Raw genomic sequence first — 27,172 nt, 5'->3', positions numbered from 1 at the left:
AGTCTAACTGGCGTCTCAAGAGACTTTAAGAGGTTTCAGGGTAGTTTCAGGGGTTTTTAAGGAGCGTTTCATGGTGTCTCAGGGGAATCCAGAGGGGTTAGAAGCTATATTTGTATATTATACAAATACATATGATCTTTTTCGAGTAATATCTACGTCGCTTACGTCGTTTGAATTACAGAATGAGCCGCAGACTCCGTAAATGCATTTAAAAGCATGATCAAAAACACACATGATTGTTTCATGCAAGATGCCACGCTATTTGATGTGATCTAAATCAATATTTGAATAAATGCATCCAGGCAGGGTCACACAAGCTAGTTCATCCAGATGCTATGGGAAAGGATTCCACAGTCTTAAATATTCCCATGGAAAATTTATTTACCTTTCACCAAGTCACCCCAAAAAATCATTGTTGGCGTATAAAACGATAACAAAACACTTCCCCCTCATGTGATGCCACGCCTTTCCCTTTAGCGAATTCCAGCCAGCCTGCCAGCAGCGCTAGGGAATCAACATAACTGAAAGGAAACGCGCACAACCCGCCCGCCAGCAGCAGGACACGCCGCGTCGTCCATGGTTCGGTCACGGTCGACGAAGATTTCAGCCAACCAACTCCCATTAAATACCTATGAGGTGGAATCCGAAATTCGGTCAACTCTCCAAGCCGGGCAGCGGGAGGGCGAAACATGTGTTGCAATCGACCTCCGCACTCCGCGCAGTCAACAAAAGAGACTTTTGGAAATTCCTTTCAAGTGCTTCTTCTCCGAGCGTCTTCATCTTCTTCTCAAGCTTCTCCGTGGGTAGATTTATTCGTTTTTTTTTGTTTGTGCAAGTTGTCGAAAAAGGAATCCTCACCTTTTTCGTCAGCGTCACTTCCCGGAAACCTCGGAGGGTCGAACGAAGAAGGGACGCAAATTGAAAGGGCGAAAAGGCCATTGTTGGAGTCGCCTTTCAGTCAGTGTTCGGAAAGCTCTTTCAGGCCGATCAATAATTTATGCCAGCTAATGATTCTTGAGTAATTGTTTGTATAATCTTGGACCTTATTGTGCGTTGTGCGGGTCTTCTCCTTCGCGTGACCATTTTCGTCCTCACGGGCAGGGGACGCAATCAAAACATATTTCCACATCTTGTTTATGGGATGGAACATAAAAATCTTACAATTAATTTCGAGACACCCTCGTCGATATTTCTTTAGGTGTTCGATGCAAAAGCAGTAAAAATGAGGGACAACGTTGATGGATTCGAAATGATGTCGGTGTAGGCTTTCGAGGTCATGTAAGGTGAAGAAGACGGCGAAACCTTATAGAGAGGGGCTGTCTTATTGCCAATATGTGTCCCCTGACCGCAGGCAAGCGAACATACAAAAAAAAGCCCTTCGTATGGACTTATCCACCGACGAGCCGAATTCATCGCGGCCCGAGAATTTTGACACTAGAGCGGGGTCTTTCCAATTAGAATTGAACGATTCTGATTGGGAATGGCCCCGCTCTAGTGTCAAAATTCTCGGACCGCGATGAATTCGGTTCATCGATGGATAAGTCCATATGCGAATGAACACCAACAACGACGGACGACGTGTATCAATGTCTTTCCACTGTAACTCTCTCATGTTACAAAAGAGTAAACTTCACTACTTAATGGAAATGCAGGCAAGTCAGCAGAGGATGTCTTTTTAATGATCCCTGTCGTGTCGATCGTAGAAATCGGGGGAGTGGTGTTCTCTTCTAACCTAAAAAAAACGATGGGAAAATTCATCGCCTGGAACCCTACCACTACAGTCCGGCCGGGAAATGAGTACGAAAATTGATCCAATGGGAATCACCTGGGTTCGTCTGTCGCCTTTCGTGGCAAATTCAAAACCATCAGCGAAGCCGGAACCGTTTAACCTGGATGTGATTTCAGTTTCACTGCAGGGGAATTTAAACTGAAGTGGATACGCAAAATACCGACACATTTTAGGCGTCCATCAGAGATTTCTTGCAGATACTTTCAGCAGATCACTTACTAAATTCTAGAAGATGCAAGCAGTTTTGTAATAGGTGGCATAAGTTACTAATTAGATCTTTATATACAGTTGGGACTCGATTTTGTCAGCCGCCGATTTTGTCAGCCATAGTGGTTTCTGCTTTTAGTGGTGTTGCGTGTACGTACACGCTGCATTACACGAACACCACCTGAGTTACTGGTTGAAAATAGTAAACAAAGATCAGCTGTTCTCAGCAAAATCAAATGGGCATATTTTCAACCAGTAGATTTGCATTAGTGTTCGTGACACCGCACTGCGAAACCACTATGTTTTTCAGTTGATGTCTTTAGGCGTCATAGAAAAATTACGCTATGAACATAGCCCGTGTAACTTTTGAAGACGGCCAAACTTTGTTGGCAGTCTAACACATTTATGCCATTTTAGCACCCAATCCTAGCCAATACTTCGCCCGCTTTCTCTTCTTAGCGTAACGTTACAAGTGGGACACAGCCTGCTTCTTAGCTTAATTATTTTATGAGAACTTTCACAATTTTTAACTGAGATCCCCCACAGCCAATGTGTATTTTGCATATGTATGTCATATAGTAGTCATGAAGATATTTCATGCACAAGGTAGGTTAGGAAATATCGATAATGAAACGGTTCTGGGCTAAACGGGAATCAAACTCGCCATTTTCAGCATGGTTTTGCTGATTGCACGTGCGCTTACCACATCGGTAGAGGGTCTTGTTTCCCGGACTGAAAAAAATCCCGGGATTCGGGATTTTTATTTTCCAAATCCCGGGATTTCCCGGGATCCCGGAAAAAATCTAAGTTTTCTAAAAAACGATGAAAAAGTTAATGGAACGATTTCTTAAGCACTTTTAATTAAATTCGATCAACTAATAACCATTATATTTGAAAGAAAATACATATTTCATAGACATTTGATTGTGTGAAGGCAGTTGGAGACATTCAAAAGTATTTGAAAATTTTCAAATAAAGTTTATCTTCTTCCGCAATAGGTTAACTTGGGCTATAGGTTAACTTCTGCCTTACTTATCCGAAGGAATTTTTTGACAGAACTTGATGATATTTCTAGAGTAATCCCTTATAATTCACCCTGAGACGTGCATGAATTCTGTTTGAGAATTTTATGAGGGAATTAAAATGGCAGTGTTAGAATGGTGATTTGAAAATTACAAACGGCAATTTCTCAAGATATTATTTGTCCGCATTTTGTTTTTTTTTTCTTTAAGAAAATGTGTGAATATTTCAATTATATGTGGATATACATTCATGTTAACATTTCAGAATTTCGATTAGTTTTTTTGGTGAAATACATTGAAGAAACTGTGAAAAAAATCCTGAATAATTCAAGACAGACCCTCTCAACAAACTTCTTGTTAAACTGATATGAATATCTTCAAAAAAAATCCTTATAAAATTCTTTCGAAAATTTATTTATGATTTCCATTTCAACATTTCTATCCCGAAAGTCCATTGATCTTTGTTTTCGATTTATTTGGCAGGATACAAGGTATTAAATTATATTCTTCGATTTTATTGTACGATTCGCTTTTTTTTTTGCAATTCGATATCGCTCTGTTTTTCGCCATAAATCATCACAGAAATTTCTGCTGAAGATCTAAGAACGGTGTGCTGTGCTTCTCTTAAAAATTTTGTCAAAATTATCACTTGTATTATCTCTAGTGATTGTTGAACTGAGCTCCGCAGAAAATTTCGCCTGGACTTAAGAACAAAATGTCTCAACGAATATCTTTACGAAATCGTCAACAAATATTTTAAAGATTGTCAAAGTCCTGCAGAGGTTAGGGATTGTTTATCCGTTTTCTTTTGAAAATTCTGCGAATTTTCCTCATAATTTAAACGTAAATGTGCAAGCAATTGATTAGGGCTGTTGAATATTATATAACAACACAGTATTCTTAAGGGATAACTCCAGAAACATCTAAAAATATTTGCAACAGTTTACATATTTCACATATTGTAAAAATGTTGAACATTGCCATAAATTCCAAGAATACTACCAGAACAATCTAGCTTAAAATAAATCATTTTATTTCACATTCCGATATTCTGTCTGTTGATTCAGTTTGTTTATAATTGTAATGTAACGCCACATAAATGAAAAATGGAAAGGCAGTAATAAATTGTAAAATGTAAAATCAATGTTAAAACAAAAGATTTCGGCTCAGTTATGCCCATGTGGCGCCCGAGCCTTCCAAATAAACGAATAAGTAAAAAAACAAATGAAAAATGATGACATAAATTCAGCCACAATATCTTTGGTTTACTTAGTTGGACTTTCAACTAAACTTGATTTAAGTAGAAATAAACTATACCAGACAGATAGCGTAGAATTGGATGGAAAAAAGTAAACATTGACAAAAAGAAGATTTCAAAGGGAAAAGATTTGTTTTAGTATTGCCATTTTTTATTTTCGGGAAATCCCGGGAATTTCTGAAAAATATCCCGGGATTCGGGATTTTTCAGATCCCGGGATATCCCGGGATTTTTGTCCCGGGAAATCCCGGGCAAGACCCTCTACACATCGGCTATATGGGCTTGAAGACTATTCATCTCAATTTCCTATGGAACAGGACAAACAATAAACGCTGCTTGTTGTTGTTCTTCTTTCCGGCATCTCTGGGATTCCTCCAGGTTAACTTGTTAGGATTGCTCCAGATATTTATTATAAGATTTGTGTTATAGATTTCCTGCTTGGATTGCTTCCAAAATTGCTGTCGGAATTCTTCCAGTGATATATTTATTAGAAACCCTTAAGGAATTCGAGGAGGGATTCCCCAGAAATTCTTGCTACAATTCCTTCCACAATTTATGCTCCGTTTCTTGTAAATATGTTTGTTAATATTGCTCCAAGAATTCCGCCGGAATCTTTTGATGGGATTCTTTCGGGGATTTTATAACGATTCATTCAGATGTGTCTCATTACGATTTTTCCAGGCATTCCTCCTGTGATTTCTCCAGAAGCTTTTCTTGAGATTCGTACAGGAACTCCTGCTAGGATTCCTCCAAAAAAATTTGCTGGCATTCCTGCAGGACTTTATCCAAATCCAAAAAAAAATCAACTTGGGCTTCGTGGCCGTGCGGTTAGCGGCGACAGTCGTCTAGACGTATCGTAAGCCTCGGAGTGTGGGTTCGATTCCCGCTCCAGTCGATGGAAACTTTTCGTTTAACGAATAAATCATCCCTGAGCCACTGGATGTTCTGTGTGTTATCCGTTGTCTAGTGTAAATAATTGTGTTAAGTCTGTGCAGCCTCTGGCCGAAGACGGTGTGAATTGTCTTTTAACATGAACTCCTACAACGATGTATCCAGGGGTTTATCCAATAGTTTCTCCTTCAATTGCTACGTGGGTTTATCCAGGGAGTTTCCTAGCGATTCTTTCAGGACATTCTACTGGGATTTCTCCATACGAGCAGAGGAGAATAGCAAATTAATAACTACCAAATCACATAACCTGTTTTATATCTTGTTTTGTTTTTATAAAATTATCAAGGCATAGTTTTTCCATAACAAATTTTGTTGGACAATCACATTTTGTTATAATCAAGCTATTCATATACATTCACCGAATTACATTTTAATAACATGTTTTGCTGAAGCACAAGTTTTGTTATTGTTGTAATGTTGATCAACTTATGAACAGTAGCACAACAGTAACAAGTTTTGAAATCAAACTAACAATTCGTCAATTATGACTTGTCCCTTTGTTTTGTTCCATTTTTGTATTTTGTTTAAAAGGAAATTCCTGAAAGAATCCTCTGAAGAATTCCTTGAATCATATTCCGAGAAACTCTTGGAAATTCTGTAGGATCCTCCCTGGAGAAGTCTTCAAAAGAACTCCTGGCGCAATCTTAGAAATTCGAAAAGTAATTATTAGAATTCTTGGCAGAATCTTTTGAAAAACTTCTGGAGAATTTATCGGAAAGACGTCTGATGAAATTCTCAAAGAAAATAAAGATGAACTTCGGGACAAATGATCACTGAAAATTCTAAAGAAATCCTTGAAGGGATTCTATGCAGCATTCTAGAAAAAATTCTAGAGGAGTCTTTGAAAACCCGTGAAAGATTCCGTCGAAGATCCCTCGGAGAAATTTCTGGAAGATTTTTCGGAGTTATTTATGGAAAAGTTTATGACGAAATCTGTCGACGAGGTTATGGAAGAGTTATAGGACAAATTCCTGAAAAAATTCTCAAAGAAGTCCCTTGATAAACAAAGAAGAAATATCTGACGGTATCCTTAGAGAAATCGATGGAGGAATTCTAGGTAAAATATTGCAGAAATTTCTGGTGAATATCTTGTAGGAATCAACAGAGGAATTTTAGGAGAAAATCTAGCAACATTTTCGACATAATTCTTGAATCCAGAAATGAAATGAAATTAAATCAAAATCTGCGCAATATTCCCAATCCTTCATCTTCTTCTTTTTCTTCTTTATGACTCAAACGTGCTCCGAAAACAATTAAAGTAGAACAGTTTATAAATTACAGCTGGATGTACAGTCAAAATTCTTGAAAATATAGAAATTACTAAAGTTCAAATATCTTGCGTTGTAGTGAACCAACTTCAAATCTCTTAGAATGAAATTAAAACTGAATATAGTATTTTTCGATCATTTGAAAATATTTCTTACGTCAAAGTGATGAAACTCGTGTTTTTAGAGGATTTGTGAGACAAAGTGAATAATTTTATATAAAAAGTATTATAACTTACTTAGTTACGAGATTGATATCATAACAAATGTTGCTCTCCAATTGTTATTAATAACATATTAATATCAAAATTTGTTATTGAAATATTTACCGAATTCACTGTTATTAAGTTGTTATTGAAACATTTTTTTGTTATAATATTTGTTTTTTTGCTGCTTATGACAGACAAGTTTATAACATAATATGTTATGTTAATTACTTAAAAATAATCGATTTTATTATTCAGTTATTTTGCCCAAATAACACAGTTCCTTATGCTGTTGTTATTCCCTTCTGCTCGGGTTCTGCAGGAGTTCCAGCAAAAGATTTTTTCTGGAAATTTTTATAAGAACCCTTTCAGATATTTCCCTAAGAATTGTTCATGCATTCTTCCTATGATACCCCCAGGGATTCCTTCAGGAATTATTGTTGGTATTCCTGTAGTTTATCCAGGTATTTCTACAGGAACTCCTCTAGTGATGTATTCAAAGAATTCTGTAGATATTTCTGCAATAATTCCTAAAGACTGGACTCGAAAAAAATGAGACGCTAAAATAATGTACAACTTTTGATTGCGTTCACAAAAATAGCTGATTTTTTAACCAGGAATAGCATGTTATGTGTAGTTAATGCCCTAAAAATTTCATCAAAATCGGTTCAGTATTGGCGCAAATATTGTCTATACAATAAAATGTGATTTTGGAAATTTTGGACTTCCATTTTATAAATTGTTTAGGCTATAACTTGGTTGTTAGCTCATCAAAACGTCTGAAAATTTGATTGTAAGTTCTTCAAGTAAAACATAATAAGTGGTGAAAATTTCATTATAATCAGTTCAGTACTTTTTTGACCAATTCAAACAAAAAACGGGGTTTTCAAATTTTGGGCACTTTTTAACATTTTAAAATCAGTGTGCATTATTTTGACTGTAGTATTGGCAACACTGTCCCGATTTTTTCTGAAACTTTGACAGTGTAAAATCGTTGTGTTAATCTGTTCTCAATGAAAATTTAAGAAATTTTGATTGAACATTTTAAAAGTTAGAGCAGTTTGAATGTCACTATACCAAAAACCACATCTGCTTATTGTGGCATTGTGCTACATATATGGCTATAACATTTTAAAGGTCTAATCAAATTGAATGAAAGTTTGACACAATACATTTACATACATACTTTTTGTACAGAAAAATTTTCATTGAAATCGGTTCAGTATTTTAGGCTCTACAGTTTTAGGTAAAAAATGTGAAATTTTTTAAAGTGTTTGTTCGCCCACGATTCTCAAACGATAAGTCTCTTGTTTCGACGATATCTCCGCCAACACTTAACCGATTTTGATGAAATTTTTATGGTATTAGCTACACATAATGTACTATTCCTGGTCAAAAAATCACCTAATTTTGTGCACGTAATCAAAAGTTATACATTATTCTTTGTGTCTCATTTTTTTCGAGTCCAGTTTTATATGAATTACTCCGTGCATTTGTCCATGAAAAAATCTACCGAAGGCACAAATTTCCCAAATGAAGGAGAAAGTGCCCCTGGAGCCAACCTACTGATGAATAAATCTAGCGATTTTCCTAGGATTTTTTTTTTTCAAGAATTATTCCTAGAATTCCTTCAGGGATCCTTCCAGGAATTTCTTAAAACGTTCCTCTATTGATTCCATCAGTTATTATTCATATAATGATTCCACTAGAGATTTCACTATGATTCCTCTGTTAGATTTTCCAATTGGGCATTCTCTATGGATTTCCCGAGGGTCTCTCTTGATTTTTTTTCCAGGGTGACCGCTTGGTATTCCTATACGAAAATTTCATGGAATTACTTCTGAAATTCTTTTTGAAAATCTTGCTGGAACGATATTTCCCCAGTACTTTTTCAGGATTTCCTAAGGAGATTTCTTCAAAGATTGCAATAGGAATTCTCTCAATGATTTTTCAGAAAATTCTCCAGGAATTCCTCCAGGGATGCCTCTAGGGATTTCTACGGAGAATGCAGTAAGGATTATTTCAGGAAGTACTTATGGGATTTATCCGGAGCTCCTGTAAAGGTTTTTTTTGCAGAAACTACTAACAGGATCCCTTCGGGAATGTCTTGAGGTACTGCGCTGGATCTCCCCCCCTCGTTGGCGCTATGTAATATTTAAACGAACCCAAAACAAACCCTCCACCTCTATCTCCGCCTCTGACGTGCTCAGAACAATTTTTCATGAATAAAAAAATGATTTTTAAAAATGTCCCGATTTTGATAGCCCAAAATTCTACCAGGGGCTGATAAAATCGGGTCCTCACTGTAATGTTAATTGTTTTAAAATGGTTCTACTAGAAATGGTCTACAGAATTTGGAAGAATATGCTCAATGATTCTATCGCCCATCGCATGGTTTTGGAGCCTAAAACTCCATTAAACAGTGGCCATCTTGGATTTAAGTCCGTCATACTGGATATTCTGGTCGTTATTATTGGTCTCCAGACATCTAATCCATACCAAATATGCCTAAAGTGTAAGGTTTTGAAGCTTTAAACTCCATCAAATAGCATCTTGAAATTTGGAGTCGGCATATAGAATTTTCAGTCACCATCTTGGAAATTCTGATTGCCATTTTTCGACTCCAGACGTCTTCGCCACATCAAGTATACCCATAATGCAAGATTTTGGAGCCTAAAATACCATTAAAAAGTCACCACCTTGAATTTGGAGCTGCCATCTTGGATTTTAGACCACCATCTTGGATATTCTGGTCGCCAGTTTTAGTCTCCAGACATCTTCCCAATACCAAATATACCTATATTGCATGGTTTTGGAACCTAAAACTCCATTAAACAGTCGCCATCTTGAATTTGGAGCCGCCATCTTGGATTTAGATCACCATCTTAGATAGTCTGGTCGTCGTTTTTGGTCTCAAGACATCTTCCCCATATCGAATATACCCATAAGGCGTGGTTTTGGCGCTCAAAACATCATTAAACAACCGCCATCTTGAATTTGGAGCCGCCATCTTGGATTTTAGACCACCATATTGGATATTCTGGTCGCAATTTTTGGTCTCCAGACATCTTCCTCATACCGATTATACCCATATTGAATGATTTTGGAGCATAAAACTCTATTAAACAGCCGCCATCTTGAATTTAAATACACCATCTTGAATTTGGAGCCGCCATCTTGAATTTGGAGCCACCATCTTGAATTTGGAGCCGCCATCTTGCATGGTTTTGAAGCCTAAAACTTCATTAAACAGCCGCCATATGGAATTTAGAGCCACTATATTGAATTTTAGACCACCATATTGGATATTCTGGTCGCCATTTTTGGTCTTCAAACATCTTCTCCATACCAATTATACCCATAATGCGTGGTTTTGGCGCCTAAAACACCATTAAACAACCGCCATCTTGAATTTACAGCTGCCATCTTGGATTTTAGACCACCATATTGGATATTCTGGTCGCCATTTTTGGTCTCCAGACATCTTCCTCATACCAAATATACCCATATTGCATAGTTTTGGAGCCTAAAACTCTATTAAACAGTCGCCATTTTGAATTTTGAGCCGCCATCTTAAATGTTAGGTCACCATCTTGAATTTCTAGCCGACATCGTGGCATTTCTGGTCTCCAGGGTTGATTTCCGCACAACATTCGTCAACCATGCTGAAGGATACAAAAATCGACGCAGTTTGATGATGCAACACATAGGGCTTGATTCAGTTTTATACACGGCCAGCCCTACCGGTGCTGGTCCGGATCATTGAAATGGTCATAACTCCAGAACGCCTTGACCGATCCGAACCGTTTTCAATGGTAAACAATGCGGTAAAATTCCGGTTCGGTTCGAGCTATAACCCGACAAATCGGCCAATGGGAAGTGCCTTAAAAGTGTGTGAACTTAATTATACACGGTCATACACACAGACATCATCTCAATTCGTCGAACTGAGTCGATTGGTGCTTATGACTTGACCCATTAGAGCCTTCTATCGACAATTCGTTTTTTCAGTGAACGTATAGCCTTTCAGTACACTTTGGTGTACGAGAAAGGCAAATGCTTACATTTCCAAAGACGCTCGTATATGTCATGTTCAGGAAACCTAAAATAACATGTTTTTTTAGGTTTGTACCTTAATGCCAAATCCTCAAAATCTGCCGAAGTAAGATTCATGTTTTCATATTTTTTAACTTACTTTTGCAGGTTACCTCAAGATTAGTATTCCAGCGATGGCAGTAAAAAGATTGTAAGTATCTTTCTATTGTTTCTGCTTATTTATAACTTACAGTATGATTGTAGCACAGACAAACAGACGTATCACTTGCAACAAAATGCTATACAAATCATCGTTACGAAAATATAATCGCTCAATGCTAATTTAGCTATGATTCGCAAACCTACTGAGTAGATGGCGGTACATAGTAAGTAAACGTCAAACAGCAGCAAAAGCGATACGAGCGCCATGAGCGAGCGATTTGCGAAGAACGGAATATCCGAATAATCCGAAAAAGGGAAACGGTGGGAAGTGAGTAGAGTAAGTCGTCTGTTTGTCTGTGATTACAGTGTGCAAATCAATTTTAAATCAACACATCCACAGCTCAACCAACTTCAACCCTGTCCGCCTCGGTGAGCAACCAACATCGACTCAAACTCAAACAAGCCTCGAACGAAACGATCCGAAAACCGGTTTCCCGTGTGCCCTGTGTGTTTGTCTCCTGCCTACATCTCGCGTTCCTCTCAACGAACGCGCCCGCTGCTGGACTGGAAGGTATCTTGCCGGAGTATCTGAGCTCACTTGCATACCCTTTCGATCCAACACAGCATAGGTAATAAAAAAGTCAACCACACTAGCGCTGCGCTGCCTGATGTGTGTCGTTCGTTTCTCGATACCACCAAAACCGCAAGGAGTTGGAGAGATGGCGAGAGGTAGGTACCTACAAGCATGTGGAGGAGCTGCAGCAGAAAAGCCAGAAGCCAGCCTAAGAAAAATAACTTTGTACACCTTTCGATCGTAAATATTATACAGCGCTGAGCCAAGCCAATCAAGCTGCAGCCATCGCATCGAGTTCGACAGCACACCGGCGACGAACACGTTTCACGGTGTGAGTGTTAACATTATCGCTCGTTTTTCCACATGAAGGAGGGAGTCGGGACAAATGCACTGTTTGACTCTGCTTAAAGAATTCGAGGGACAGAAGCACTTCAAAAACGCTGGTCATAAGGCCCAACAAATCTCTAAGAGACGCACAACACCCTGCTATCCCCTACAAGTCTCCCGTTCTGTGGTTTGGAATTTAATGACTTGAAGCGTCTTGGCTTGGGGCCCTCTTGCTAGCTTCATCAATCATGCAAGTGGGTTTTATCGCAAGGGGAAGGCGGAGAGCCAGGGCAAAAAATCCTCAACCAACAGGTTTGTTGATTGCAGCTGCAACCAGCTGCACTTTGGGGTGCTGCCACTTCTGATAATCATCTTCTCCAATAACGAGGGCTGGGTGTTTTTCAGAGCTGTTTGGGGAGTACTCACTCACTCTATTGTTGCAGCTAACTTCTGTCGATTATTTCCCCTGAAGTTTGATTTTTCATCAGAAGATGGATCATACCTGCAACGAAACAAGAGATAAAGGTGTAAGGTTATGAAAAATGCATACGAAATGGCTTTAGTAAATTGCTTTATAACTATTTCAACTATCCCTTAAATCCAGCGTGTCAATTTGAGCTGAACACATCGCTGCGGTCCAGCTCAGCCCAGGGAAGCCTTCAGACCTTTCTAAATGGAGCCAGGTTAGAGGCTTCTGGTCGTCGTTTATTATGCAAATCCATTCCCAACTTTTGCTGCTTGCACGTTGCATGGGTCGCACGTGTAAGGCCACTACCACCACCAACCGCAATCTGGATGCCACCTTTCTAGTTTAAATTTGGAATAAATAACAATATCTTCATTATTCAGGCAGGTAAGCCACGTTCACCTCTTGCCGTACTGCAATTTGCGAAAACTCACAACACGAGATAACAAGAAAAGCTTCTTGAGCTGGCAACTTTTTGTTGACCATCAATTTGCTGGCCGCTGCTGCGCCTGACCCGGTTATGGACCACACCTTTCCAGGTTTCACCATGGGCAACACAGTACTGCGGGTGCTCGGTCAGTTACTCAGAGAGGTGGACACCAGCAGGCCTCAAGCTTTGTTCACTCGTTTAACCCACATTCAAGCTAATCGCTCTTTGTGGCGCAGTAGGGGTTCTGAACTACCTCCTAGTTATGATGTTTTCTACAATAATTTGACCACCCCGGAAGTATGAAATGCTTCGAAACTTTGAACGCTTTCAACACTCATTAAATTTTGCTAGGGTTGATTAGCTCAGCCTAACCGCTGCTGCACCCTACGCAGTTTCGGTATATGCGAACTACATTTTTGCAAGGTCACACCAGCATTATTTTTCTAACAAAATCATTCCTTTTCCCAGCAAAATCGGTATGCTGCGTAAAAGTAATAAGTTGGCGTTGTTTTAGCCCTCAAGTTCCATTTCTTTACACTCCGTTTCTTCCGGGCAGTGTTTCTTCTCCCGGAAGATGCGAGTCTTCCGCTTTCATCTTAAACTATCAACAATCTTCCGATTCCCATACTGCAGCATTACCGACCGCGATGCGTTCTTCCCCAGATAACCAGGAGTCGCATAAGGATGCACGCTGTATATCGTATAAAGTGCAATTTTATGTCACTATTGCATGTACTGCGGAGGGATAATTTTCATCGCATTTGGAATTTTTTGAAATTATTGCTGTTAAAGTCATATAAGAGTGTAAATCAACTTTTATAATGTATGACTACACCGTAGCAGACGATATTCTGATGTTTTATTGCGACGAACTTTACTTATTCGCAAAAGCGTGCGAGTGACCTCGAAAAGTTCAGTTGATGTTTGCATGATTGCGTTTTGCGATGATTTATATGACTTCACTTGGTACTTTTCTTATTATGGTTTTTCAACTCGCATTGGTGTACAAATAAATTCGCATAATTGTAAAACAATAACTCGTAAAAGTGTGTATACAAACTCGCATACGCTAGAATCGTTTATGTTGACATAATGCGATTTAATATGTGATATCAATGAAAGAAGTGCTGTGGGGGCAGTGTCAAGAAGCTACAAGAAAGTGAACGCCATCATTATGGTTACAAAGCAAGTTACAATCATCATTTTTGTTTTATTCAATCAACAATGGGTAGCGCTAGGGGTGGTGACAACTGTTTGGGAAATCGCCTTTTTTTTTTCGTTTTTTACTCTAGATAACCTGCCAAACGCGCACAGCGCAGGTAAACCGAGTGCATTCCAACAAACACTAAGGTGAGTTAGAATATCATGATAGAGTAAAGTGGGGCAAAAGTTCGAGTGGGGCAAGAGTTTCTTTTGAAGTTTTTGAGCTCAATAAAAATGATAGAATTAGTGAGAAAATTCGATCAAAGTTGAAGCAAAATGTTGTTTCATCTGAATTTGGCGGAAAACTATTAATTTTTGGTGTATTAAATTTAACCCTGATTTGGGTAAAATCCTGGTCGAACTTTAAAGTGTATTCCAGTTCCAACATCAAATATTAATTGGTTTCAGGCATTCCTATTACCAAAGTTTCAAAATAGTGTGCAACGGCTAGCGAAATTCTACAAACACTAGATTCGAACTTTTGCCCCAGTGGTGGGGCAAGAGTTCGAATAAGACACACACATACAAAATGTGTTGTAACTTAAAATTGAAAAGACATTTGGCGTAACTTGGCAAAGTTTTAGCTCATGGATGGTAGAATCACCAGACGGTACTCAATTATTTATATCTGCTTTGGTTTTTTGAAATATATTGAAATTTCAACTAGGGTCGAACTTTTGCCCCACCTTACTCTAACTATAATCAGTCTGTTTCGTAAGTAGCGTTGGGTGTTATGTGTGAAGTATGGCTCGACAATCCAATGGTTGTTAGTTCAACAGTGAGGTGATAAGAATGTTTTTTTTTCGAATATTATTAAGTCGCATAAGATGCTATATTGCGTCGCAATAGTACACACCGTGAACTGAAGATTTCGCTTCAAATTATATAACGTTGTTATTGTTAAGTCAATGCACGTATAGCGCCTCCACTTTTGTACGCATAAGGCACTTTTACTACATCTTATGCGATGTAACTTTACCGCATAAATGTACGTATAACATAAACATAAACTTCATTATACGTGCAAATTGGTTGTATGGGACCATCTTCAAAATTTCACTACACAAGTTACTAACTGAGTAACCAGCTCTTTAGATAAAAAAAAACATAAAATCAATTTATAACCAGTTTGAGCTCCCACGGCACACTTAGATAAAATCACCGACTTCGGTATTATTTTACCGAAATCTCGACCGTCAAGTTTTGTTTACCGAAAAAATCGGTAAGCTGGCAACATTTACCGAACTTCGGTAAAATTTGACAGATAAACGATTACATTTTACCGAAATTTTGTAAATGATTCCGAACGCTCAGCAGTTGAGATTTCGGTAAAAAATACCGAACGCGGTTAGTAGTGATTACTTCACTAAATTCCCCGGAAATAACTAAACGGATCTTAAAAAAAGTTAGGAATCAAGGATTCATACCTAAGTTTTAAATTTTTCTACGGGGATTTCTAGAGTTTTTTACGAGGATTAATTTAGATATTGAATTAGCTTTTTCTCCGAAATTTCTCAAAGGGTTATTTGAGAAAATCTTATATGGATTGCTTCAGAATTTTATCCATGGATTTCTTCAGAAATCGTTCAGTCATTTCTTTAGAAATTTTTCAAGAGGTTCCTCCAGAAATTTATCAAAGGATGCATTTGGAAAACAAATCATGGATATCTTCAGGCATTACTCTATAGATTTCTGTAAAAATGCATTGGCAATTCTCAAAACTATTACTACAGAAAATTTTCCATTTTGATCAAAAATCTGTCCGGTACTAGGTCCGGTATGTTTTCGGAGATTTCTTTCTAGATTCCTTCTGGAATTACTCCATCGATTTCATTAGAAAATCTTTTTAAGAAATCCTTTCAGAAAGTCTTTTACGGATTCCTCTCAAAAGTTTTTTTTTTTTGAACATCTGCCATCAATTTCTTCAAAATTTGCTCTAAACTTTCATTTGGAATTAACTCAAAAGGATCCTCTAAAAATGTCTCCCAGATCTCCTCTATAAAACCTTCATATTTCAACTCTTTTAAAATTCCGTTCCAGAATTTTTTCAGGAAATCATCCTCGGATTACTTCAGAAATTCTTTCAGCAATTTCTTCAGTATGTCAAAAGTTAAGAATTCCTCCAGAAATTAGAGAAATTTCTCCACGGATTTCTCTAGACAATCTTCTACAGGCTCCCTTAGGAATTCTTCCAAAGTTTTCAGGAGAAAATTTTCCAGGAATTCCTTTACGAAATTTCCGCGGAGATTTCTTCAGAAATTCTTCATTGGATACCTTCATAAATTTGTCCAAGGATTCCATCACGAAATCTTCTATGGATTACTTTTTTAATTGCTCCATGGATTTTATTATTCCAGTATGTTCCCTTCAGAAATTCTTTTGAGAATATCTCCAGAAATGTATCCAGGAATTCTTTATTAAGATTCCCATGAGTTCATCCAGGGGGTCTCCAGTTAGCCTAGTGGTTAAGGCTAAGGATCGCTAATCCGGCCCAAGCAACACACATGTTATATATTAGTTACGACAGCGCAAGTTTTGGTTGTATATAAGTTTATTTGACGTTATTCCAACACAATGTTGGAATTACGTAAAATTTACTTCTATACAACCAAAACTTGCGCTGTCGAAACTCTTATATAACATGTGTGTTGCTTGGGGGAGTCGGCGGGTTCGATTCCCGTTTCGGTCGGGAAAAATTTCTCGACTCCCTGGGCATAGCGTATCATTGTACTTGCCTCACAATAAACAAATTCATGCAATGGCAGGCAAAGAATGCCCTTCAATTAATAACTGTGGAAGTGCTCAAAGAACACTAAGTTGAAGCGAGATAGGCCAAGTCCCGGGAGGACGTCGAGCCATAAAGAAGAAGAAGATGAGTTCATCCTGAAACTCCGCCAGGGATTACTTCAGATATTCTTCCAGGGATTCCTGTACAAAATTCTACACGGATTATTGCAGCAATTCTTCCAAACATTCTTTCGTAGGTTCTTCCAGTGGTTTCTTCGAAAAATCTACCAGAGAGTCATCCAGAAATTCGTCCACCTATTTCTTCAGGAAGTCCACCAGAAATTTGTTCAGGAATTGCATTAAAAATTCACGCAGTAATGTGTCCAGGAACTTCATCGCGGATTCATCCAGAAAATCCTGCAGGAATTCCTCCAGGAGTTCTTACAGGGATTCCTTCAGGATTTCCTCCACATATTCCTACATATATTTCCCCATAAAATTCTCCATCATTTCCTAATGAGATAACTTTAAGAATTTCTCTGCGAATTCTTTAAGGAATTTATTCCAAAATGTTTTCTAAAAATTTGTACAGGAATTCTTTAAGAAATATTTCGAGTGTTTTCAAAGAATCTACCAGACAGAAGTTTATCTAGGAGTTTTTTTTTTTTCAAGTATTCCCACAGTAATTCCCTTAGAAATGTGTCCACAAATTAGTTCAGAAATTCTTTCATCGATTCCTTCGTAAAATCAAAAGTTCGAAATTTCACCCGGAATTTCTCCATGGATTTCTTAAGGAAATCTTCCATAGGCTCGTTAAAGAATTTTTTAAACAATTTCTCCAGGAATTTTCCTAATAATTACTTTTCTAGGAATTTTGCCCAAAGCTTTTCCGGGAATTTCGCCGGGTACTTCCATAAGAAGTTTTTTTTTAATATTGCTGGGATTTCATCAAAAATTTCCCAGAGGTTTTTTCAGATATTCCTTTGGAGATTCAGTCGAAAGTTTTTCCTGAGATTTTACAGAAATTTTACTGGAGATTTCTTCAAAAATTCAGAGATTTTTCCCGAATTTCCTCTGATATTCCGTCATGGTATCGTTCCAAAATATCTTCAAAGACTTCTTCAGAGTCTAAGGGTTTTTTTTTTCAGAAATTCCAGTTTGAGATTTCTTCAACAGTTCTTTCATGGAGTTTTACAAAAAATCATCGGACAAATTCTTTTAAAAAATCCTACAGAGATTCTTTTGGAATTTATCCCAGGGGTTCCTCCAAGAATTCCATGAGAAATGCCTTCTGGGATTTCAGCAAACAATCCTACACGATTTTATTTTGGAAATTTCTCCTGTAGCACCGTCAAAAATATGCTTTGGGGTTCCTTCAAAGACTCACGAAGAAAGTGCTTCATTTATTTTTGAAATCCTCCAGGGATTGTTTTCATTGCACAAAAAATGACTGGTAGAATTCTTGAAAGCATTAGCTATTTTAAAGAAATCTCTGGATGATTGCCTGCAGGATTTCTTTTTTGAAAAAACCTCTAGTTATAACTTTGTAGGATCCTAGAAGAAATTCTTGGAAACTCTCCGGAGCGATTCTTGGACAAAGGGAAAGTACCTAAAGAAACTCAAGAGGTATCTCTCCTTAATTCCTAGTAAAAAATATGAGATTTTTCTTGAGTATCTCTGAAAGTGATTTCAAGGAAAAAAAAGCTTAAGATGTTTTTGAGAGGAGTCTTGTAGATATCCGTAGAGAAACTTCTGAAGGAATCTCTTGAAAAATGTCTGTCAAAATTCCTGCAGAAATTGCCAACAAAGGTACTGGTGGAAATCTTGTATGAATTCATCAATAAACTTCTGAGAGATGCCTGGAACCATTTCTGACGGAATCCTTAAAAGAGCTCCTGGAGATATGTATTTCTGGAAGAATTCAGTTTTGAATATTTATACATAGAATCAGGGATAGCTGTAAAAGAATCTCTTAAGTTTTTTTATCTGTATTAACGAGATTTTTAGCCCCAGGCTAGTGCATCTCGTGACCCACGCTTTACGTCCCTTCCGATGGAAGAACTCACATTTTGCGAGTTTGTCGGGAGTGAGATTCGATCCCAGGTCCCGGCGTGATAGTCAAATGTTCTAACTATTACACCAGGTCCGCTCCGCTAATCTCTTAAGAAAAATTCCTGAAGAAAATCCTGAAGATACAAAAAACATTCTGGATTTTTTTAAAACTTCTAAACTTCTTTTTTTTTTAAGAATCTTTAAAGTATTCCTGAACGAACAGGAAAACCCTTTGCAGGAACTCGTAGAAGGCTTTCTTGATAAATTCTTTGAAAATCCCAAGGAATAGATTGTGGTGTAATTTCTGTAGGATTTCCGAGAGAATCTTTGGAGAAATTTCTAAAGCATCATAGGAAAAATTTATAAAAGAATAGCAGCAAGGTCTGAATGAACCCTAAGTATCCCTGGAAACCCTGAAGAATACCTGGAGGAACTTCTGAAGACACCTCTGAAGCAACTTTCAGAAATTTTTGAAAAATTTTTAGTGAAATTCTGGAGTAACAATAATTGCTGAAATAGTTCCAGGAAAAATACCTGCATTTCTAAAGGAAACCTCCAGTGGAAGTTTTGTATGAATCTCTGAAAGGATCTACGAATCTTTGTCATTTTTTCCTGGCATTGCATCTTCTGAAGATATCAATGGAGGAATTCCTTGAGAAACCTTGGAGAAATTTCTAGAATCCTTGAGAAATTTTCAAAGGAATTCTGATGGTAAATTCTTACAAAAATGTTTGAAAAAAAACACAAAAAACAATACATTTACGAACTAACGTAGCAATCCTTGATAGAATTTCTTAAACAATCGCTAAAGGAATTCCAGGAAGGATTTCCGAACGGAGCTTGCTTGAATTACTCTAGGAAATCCTGCAAAATACTACTTTCTATAAAAAAATCTGGAAAATTTTTGATAAATCTTGGAAGAAATCCCAAAGAATTTTCTGGCTGTATCCCTGTATGCAATAGCCACCATTTAAAAATCCAGCTCACTACTTTAAATCTAGTACTTCACTGATTGCGTTCCATTGGATAAATCCTGAATATAGCCGAAAATTAAGTGCAGTTCTTGTACCCAAGAAAGTATACAGCTTGTACCAGATGATGTGCATTGGAGAACCAGGTTTTGGATATGTGGCACAAGTGCAGTGACTATTGACGACGTGTCACCTTTTGTATGTTTCAGGGTCTCTAGCGTGATCTGCTGTAAAAAGTACTATATTCAAAGTGTAGCTTCGTTCTATATTCACATTGAGTCTCACTATGTCTTACACCGAGATAGGCATCGGTACCGTACACTAAGCTTTGTTGCTGTCTTAGCAGCAGATCTCATATCACCGATCGGATGACCACCCAAATTAGACAGCTTTGAACAAATCCTAACTTTAGGAGGCAAAATCTTTGTTTCTGAAGCTGTTGGGATATTTTTTTATTACCGTACGGGATTGGGCCGAAGGGTCTCAGATTTTCATGAAACTTATTCCACAGGCGCCCTTACTGGATATATGAACAAAAAAAAATGAGAAAAATTCAGGGTCGCCCTAGGGGTCGCCTATTTTCCCGGAAAACTCAGATGGAAATTTTTTGTTTTCCCCTGACACTACTTACTTTGAAAAATCATAACTCAAGAAGGGAGCATCACAGAAACAAAGTTTTTTTTTTTGAAAATGAAAGCAAATTTTCTCAGACATCAAACAAAAAAAAATATGAACTGGAAAAAGTTTTCCACAAAATTTTCCACAGTTGAGAATATTTGTAGATAAAAGCCGGAAAAACAATGCCCGAACTCGTAAAAAAATATCAAAAAAGATTTTTGAGAAGGATATTCCATAAGCTTTAATCGCTGAAATTTTTGGAATGCGCTTTTTTTTCGTTTTTGAGTTATGGCCAATTTTGTTAAAAAATGCCCAAATATGTCATATAAGCCTTTCCTTTGAAAAATCAAGAACGAAGCATCGTAGAAACAAAGTTTTTTTTTTAGAAAATAAAAGCAAGTTTTCCGGAATCCAAAAAAAATATGAAAATGAAAAAGTTTTCCACAAAATTTTCCACCGTTGAGGAAATTCATAAAGAAAAGCCGGAAAAACTATGCCCAAACTCGCGGGAAATTTTCAAAAAAATATTTTTGAGAAGGTTTTTCATAAGCTTTGATGGCTGAAATTTTTGGGATGCACTTGTTTTTCGTTCTTGAGTTATGGCCAATTATGTGAAAAATGACCATATATGGTCTTGCACCATTTGGGCAGGTGTACCTATTTTGTGCACTTGCCTCTATAACTAAGTCAATTTTATACCTAATAATTTAATTTTTGGCACACACTGAGAAACGTACAGTATCTAGCCATATACAAAAATTCAAAACAATTGGTATGAAATTTATCTAGATATAGCGACAAGTGCCTAAAATAGGTACACCTGCCCAAATAGTACAAGACCCAAATACAGTGGTTTTTCGGTTTTATCACGATCAAAAAAATTTTACCGTGATACAAACGAAACCGTGAATTTGGTTTTTTTATTCAAAATAGTTCAGTTGCAAAATATATGAGTCCTAGTTCACATTTTTAACAGTTTTGGTGGACTGGGCAATGCTGTATTGATTTTATATTGATTTCAGACTGTTTTAAAACAAGTGTGATAAAAACGAAACAAAAATCGTGAAAAAATTGAATAGAAAACCGTGAATTTGGGCGAGTAGTGATTTAAACGACTAGTGATAAAACCGAAACGCCACTGTATATGCATACATAGTTATTTTTCACAAAATTGACCATAACTCAAGAACGAAAAAAAAGTCCATTCCAAAAATTTCAGCGATCAAAGATTACCTTCTCAAAAACATTTTTTTGAAAATTTTCCCCGAGTTCGGGAATAATTTTTCCGGCTTTTCTTTTTAAATCCTCTCATCGGTGGAAAATTTTGGGGAAAACTTTTTCCACTTCAGATTTTTTTTTTTTTTTGATTCCCGAGAAAATTTGCTTTCATTTTTATATAAAAAAAATGTTTCTACGATGCTTCGTTCTTGATTTATAATTTTTCAAAGAAAAGGCTCATATGATACATTTGGACATTTTTCAACAAAATTGGCCATAACTCAAAAACGAAAGAAAAAGTGCATTCCAAAAATTTCAGTGATTTTATGGAATTACCTTCTCAAACATATTTTTTTGAAAAACTTTCCACGAGTTGTTTTTCCAGCTTTTCTTCACGAATTCTCTCAGCTGTGAAAAATTTTGTGGAAAACTTTTTCCAGTTATTTTTTTTTTTTTTTTGATTTTATAGAAAATTTGCTTTCATTTCCTAAACAAAATTTTGTTTCTATGATGCTTCGTTCTTGAGTTATGATTTTTCAAAGTAAGTAGTATCAGGGGAAAACAAAGAATTCCCACCTGAGTTTTCAGGGAAAATGGGCCACCCTGAATATTTCTCAATTTTTTTGTTTGTTCATATATTCATGAGCCCAGCCTGTGGAAAAAATTTCATGAAAAGCTGAGACCCTTCGGCCCAATTTGTACGATAATAAAAAAAATGCCCTGTTCACATAATTCTGAAAGTCATATTGGTTGGTGATGAAAAAGCGGAAAAAGGCTCAGAGTTGAATCAAAAATATTCGAGTGACATACCGCACCCTGATCTGCCACAACATCATTTTATCTGAATGCATAGTTACCTATAAGAGTGCCCTCCATTCGCCAAGACTGCAGTTCGATCCACCAAACGAAAAGTTGTGAAACGTGCGGCTAGCTCAGCAACTACCGAGCCAGAGTGACCCGAGCAGAGGGGAATATCAAATTAATAACTACGAAATCACAAAACCTGTTTTTATATCTTGTTTTGTTATTATTGAATTATCAAGGCATTACGTTTCCATAACATGTTTTGTTGGACAATCTTATTTTGTTATGACCAAGCAATTGGTATGCAGCCCTTAAATAACATTTCAATATTACATTCTGTTGTGGAACAAGTTTGGTTATTATTGTATTATTGAGAGTGCACAAATACTTTATGGTATTGCTATCTGAACTAAAACAAATTTTGAAACAAAACCTACGTCATTCTACAACGTTATTTACAGCATTTGAGGGAAAGCAACTGCATAATCACTCATCAATTTGTCTTCCTCTTCCATTTATCATTACATCCAAACTGAGACAAAGTGCATGCCCCATATCACTAGCTAGTATTCCGTGGGAAAAAGTTTGCATAATGCACCAGAAAAACTGTTTGACGATTTTTTGAAAAGTGTGCAAAGTTAGGCCCTAGGTGCGCAAAGTAATGGTACGCTTACGGTATCACATTTGATAAGAGGTGTGGTATATTACGTGACATGGAGGTGCTGTAATGTGTAGCGAGGTTTTGCTAAATTTCTGAAATTGACTGAGTTGTAGCTGAAAAGTACCCAAAAAACAGCCACTGCCCAAGTGGCGCAGTACCCTGCATACATCTAAACGAGAACTAGCAGACGATATTTATTGAAGGTTTTTAAGGTTTTCAAAGGGACGTTCCAGATTCCGCCTTTGACATGTGAATTTCAATGATAAAAATGTCAAACTTATGGAGTAAACTTGTTTGCACGAAGCTAATACAGACAGCTGAATCCAAAATTGTAGATGGTTTTGAATGGGATTTTTCAGAAATATTTTGTATTTCACATGTTTTCCCTGTCGTTCCAGAGGATGAAATCGGATCTACCTATTTGAAAGATAGGTACATGAATAGTTGAAAATACACCTATTAGGGAAGAGAGAAACTGAAGTTCGCATTCTCACATGTTGGTCTAAATATATAGAATTCTCAGCCATCACGAAGTCATATATGATGTAGAATAGGATGCTTAAGTGGAGGCCATACCCGACTAGATGAACATAACAAGAATATATCATAATTATATCTTAATGTGATATAACTAACAAATTATGTTATAATTTTGTTATGACATGGACTGTTTCAAACTTTTTCAAACTAAATTATAACGAAATATATTATAATCTTTTGTAACTAGTTTTGTTACAAATAAATCAGAACAAACTCTGTTATAACTTTGTTATTTTTGCAACTGAACAAAATAATCAGTTGCAAAAATAACATAATTATATCAGAATATGAAACAATTTTAATTTTTAGCTATATTACAAAAAATGAGAAATTTGATTAAGTATTCGTTTTTTTTCATTGCTTGTAGAGCAAAAGGTCGATGGATAGCAGGTAAAAGATCAGAAAATGCTTATAAGGAAACAGCTTTATTCTATGTAATTGAAAAATTAAAAAGAAAACATTCAATTTCTGTTGAGGGGCTGCAGTTTTGCTTGTTTTTCATTGCGTAGAATGCCGGAAGCGTATCCGGCTACCCTCAAAACTGAAAAGTACTAATATTTTTTCAACTTTGAACCGATTTAAGTGAACTTCGACTCGTTTGAATAAGAAACCTTTTTTTATATTGATTGGTTATGCGAATAGAACAATTGGGTTACGCAGTATTCCCAAAAGTCCAAATTTTCTGGAACATATCCTTATGCTATTGAGGGGCCCAGATGCAAAGAGGTGTAAGTGACCGTTTTGTCGAGTTGGAGCTGAACATATCAAAAAATCTTCAGATTTCAAGTTCACAGGAACTTTTTAAAGATTATTTTTATGATGATTAGAAAAATTACAGTAAATCAGAGAAAATTGGGTTGATATTGAAACTCCATACATTTTGAATGGGATGAAAAACTGGTGAAAAACTTCAAAGCTCATTTACTCGAAAGTGGGTTTTTGTAACTTACACCCCTTTGCTTCTAAGCTCCTCTATTCTAATATCGGCGTTGTTGGAGTTAGCGTATTGAAAAGATATGGTCTCTCGTGAAACATGCTTCGTAATTACACTGTTGAAAACGCTTTGACATCCACGTGCAGCACAACAGAACATGTGCTCGATGAACAAATTGAGATTTGAATTATGAAAATGCTAAGGTCAACCTTGGCTTGGTCAGCCAAAGCAAAATCAAGAAATTGACATTTATGCTTCGTAATGATTACTTTGAAGTCAATACTTTGGGCCTAGGCTGGGCAGATATGCTATTGGTGATTTGATGGTGCATGAAGAAGAAGAAGAACGATGGTGTTTTGAAAAATCCTATCCCTACCACACAGGAGAAGATTTTAAAATGCCTCTATAAAATCTAAAACAAAATCTAATTAAAAACGGTTTGATGTACGGTGTAAGACTTTGGACGGACTACATATTGAACGTATAAATTTAAATTTAACATTTTTTTTCTTGGTAAGGTACTTAATTTGTACCAATCACCAATTGGGTTTTTAAATTAAGAATAATAGGGGGATTCACTTAACAGCATAAACTGATTGAACTGATTAAACGTTGCGATCACCAAGGCAAGCTTTGATTATTTCGTTCGCAAAATCATGAAACATTTCAAATAAGCGGAAAATCATGGCTAACGCAGCAATTTAATCTGTTTAGTGAGTATTCCTAATATATTGATTTTTTGATTTTATTCGAAAGAGCACCTTTTTTAAAGCCAGTATGATTTTTTTCAGATTTTTTAAACTTTATTTTGATACCTAAATTCAATTACAAAAAGATTTTTTGAAATCACCTTTTGCAGGGTTGTTACGAGAAGGGTGGAAAAAAATCCGCGCCAAATCCGCGCGAGCTAAATTTGAATCCGCGCCAAATCCGCGAGAGCGTGAAGGTATTTTTTTTCTTTCTTCACGTTATTGAAAAAATCCATTAAATCCATTTAACTGGAAAAGACTGCTGGATGAAGAATAAACTTTTGATTCGTAAATCAACGCAACTCATGCTTTCTGAAAGCGAGTTTGAAGACGTTTCGGCAAAACCTTCGTTATTTTTTTTCCAAAAACATTTCTTAAAGATCCATTGGGCGATTTTTGAAAAGAATTTTCTAGACAAAAATCTCGGGAGAAACGTCCCAAGAACTAGGTAATGTATTCGTGGAAAAATATTAAAAAAAAAACTGAAGAAATTTTATAAGAAACTGAAAAAAAAATCTTTGAAATAAACATAATGGAACTTTCTTAGCTTTCTTTAAGTTTTACTGAATATTTTCGGAGACAGTAACCCGAATAATTTTTTTCAAAGAATTTTTGAAACCAGTATGAATTTCAGAAGGATATTCATGAAAAATTCTCATAAGATCACTTCGAACATTTTTTGAGTAATGTCTTAGTAGTTCTTGAATGAATCTTCAGTGAGGAATTTTCCAAGGAGAATACTTGGCAAAACCTGAGAAAACGTCCCTTAAAATGAGTAATCTTATTTTATTTTATTGATGGCCAAGGGGATCATGGGGCCAAGTCTCCAATGCTAGTCCAAGAACTCACATCGTCCATAATACACCGTGGAATTTGGGAGTAGGTATTGCAACCTCTTTAGCCATGTGGCTTTAAAGTTTTGCGTGGCCTTAAGTATGAGGAAAGGTGGGAGATTGATTTTGCGAATTGAGCTGTAAAAGAATGTGTTGTTAATTAAATTGTCAACGTTATTTACCTTTGCGTATTTTTACACAAAATGAACAAATTTGATGATCAAGCACCATGTTCAGTGAACTAGCATAAACAGCTCTTCTTGTGATTCTTGATCTTGTGTCTTCAATATTGGAAGCTTGGTTAATAATAATTTAAAAAAATAGAAGGATGAATTGTGTAACAACCTCCTTCCTTATGGAAATAGAAATCAAATATATCAAAAACAACAAAAAAGAGCCGTGACGCTTCTTCGTTTGATCACGGTTCTTTTTGGCACCACGAGTGTGCATCTTTCTCTGTAGAGTAAAGATACATTTAAGCCCCGAGACCTGACAGCAATCAAGCTGATCACAAGGTTGTGCCTCTGCCAGAGGAAAACGTCCCTTAAAATGGATGATCACTGGAAAAATCCTAGAAGGACAATGTTGACAATTTTCTAGATTTATTTGCTGGAGTCCTTTGAAATTCCTACAGGTTTTCTTGGATTTTTTAGGAGTTTTTCCAAGAATTCCTGCAGCAATATATCCAGGAATGCCGACAGAGATCCCCCAGAGTTTTTCGCCAAATTTTTTACTAGCAGTTTCCTCTAGGATACCCTTCAAAAGATTTTTTCCCGAAATAATCTAGGGATTTATCTAGAAATCTCTTCAAAATATATAGCTGGTGCCTTTCAAAATTGTACCAGTAACTCGGGCAGATTACTTTTACCCTTTCGGCTTCCGATAAACGGATATCTTTCGGATATTACATTCAAAGGAACACCGCCGCCGGCGGCGGACGATACATTACGTCTGGGACGAATCTGGACTATGCAGTGGGCTCATACTTACGATAAAACGGAGCATAGTTAATTCCCAGAAAAGGTGCAATATAGCGACCGAAACGTCGGATGAAAGCTTAAGAATCCATTTTTGAGTTATTCCTCCAAAGACTGAACGCCATACCTCCCAACATAACCAACAGTCGAAATTCGAAGGAATTGCTAGAAACAAATTAGATTTTTTTTTTGA

General features: G+C 36.8%; 1 protein-coding gene across 2 annotated transcripts in view; it reads right to left on the bottom strand.

The window, feature by feature from the left end:
• LOC115257747 (hemicentin-1) overlaps nucleotides 1-27,172 on the bottom strand; it is a 298,182-nt gene that overhangs the window by 184,316 nt on the left and 86,694 nt on the right. The window lies entirely within an intron of this gene.

This window comes from Aedes albopictus, chromosome 2 (assembly GCF_035046485.1).
Source record: "Aedes albopictus strain Foshan chromosome 2, AalbF5, whole genome shotgun sequence".
Lineage (NCBI taxonomy): Eukaryota > Metazoa > Arthropoda > Insecta > Diptera > Culicidae > Aedes > Aedes albopictus.
Note: the sequence above shows the minus strand (reverse complement) of the source record. Positions and strands in the feature narration are given on the sequence as shown.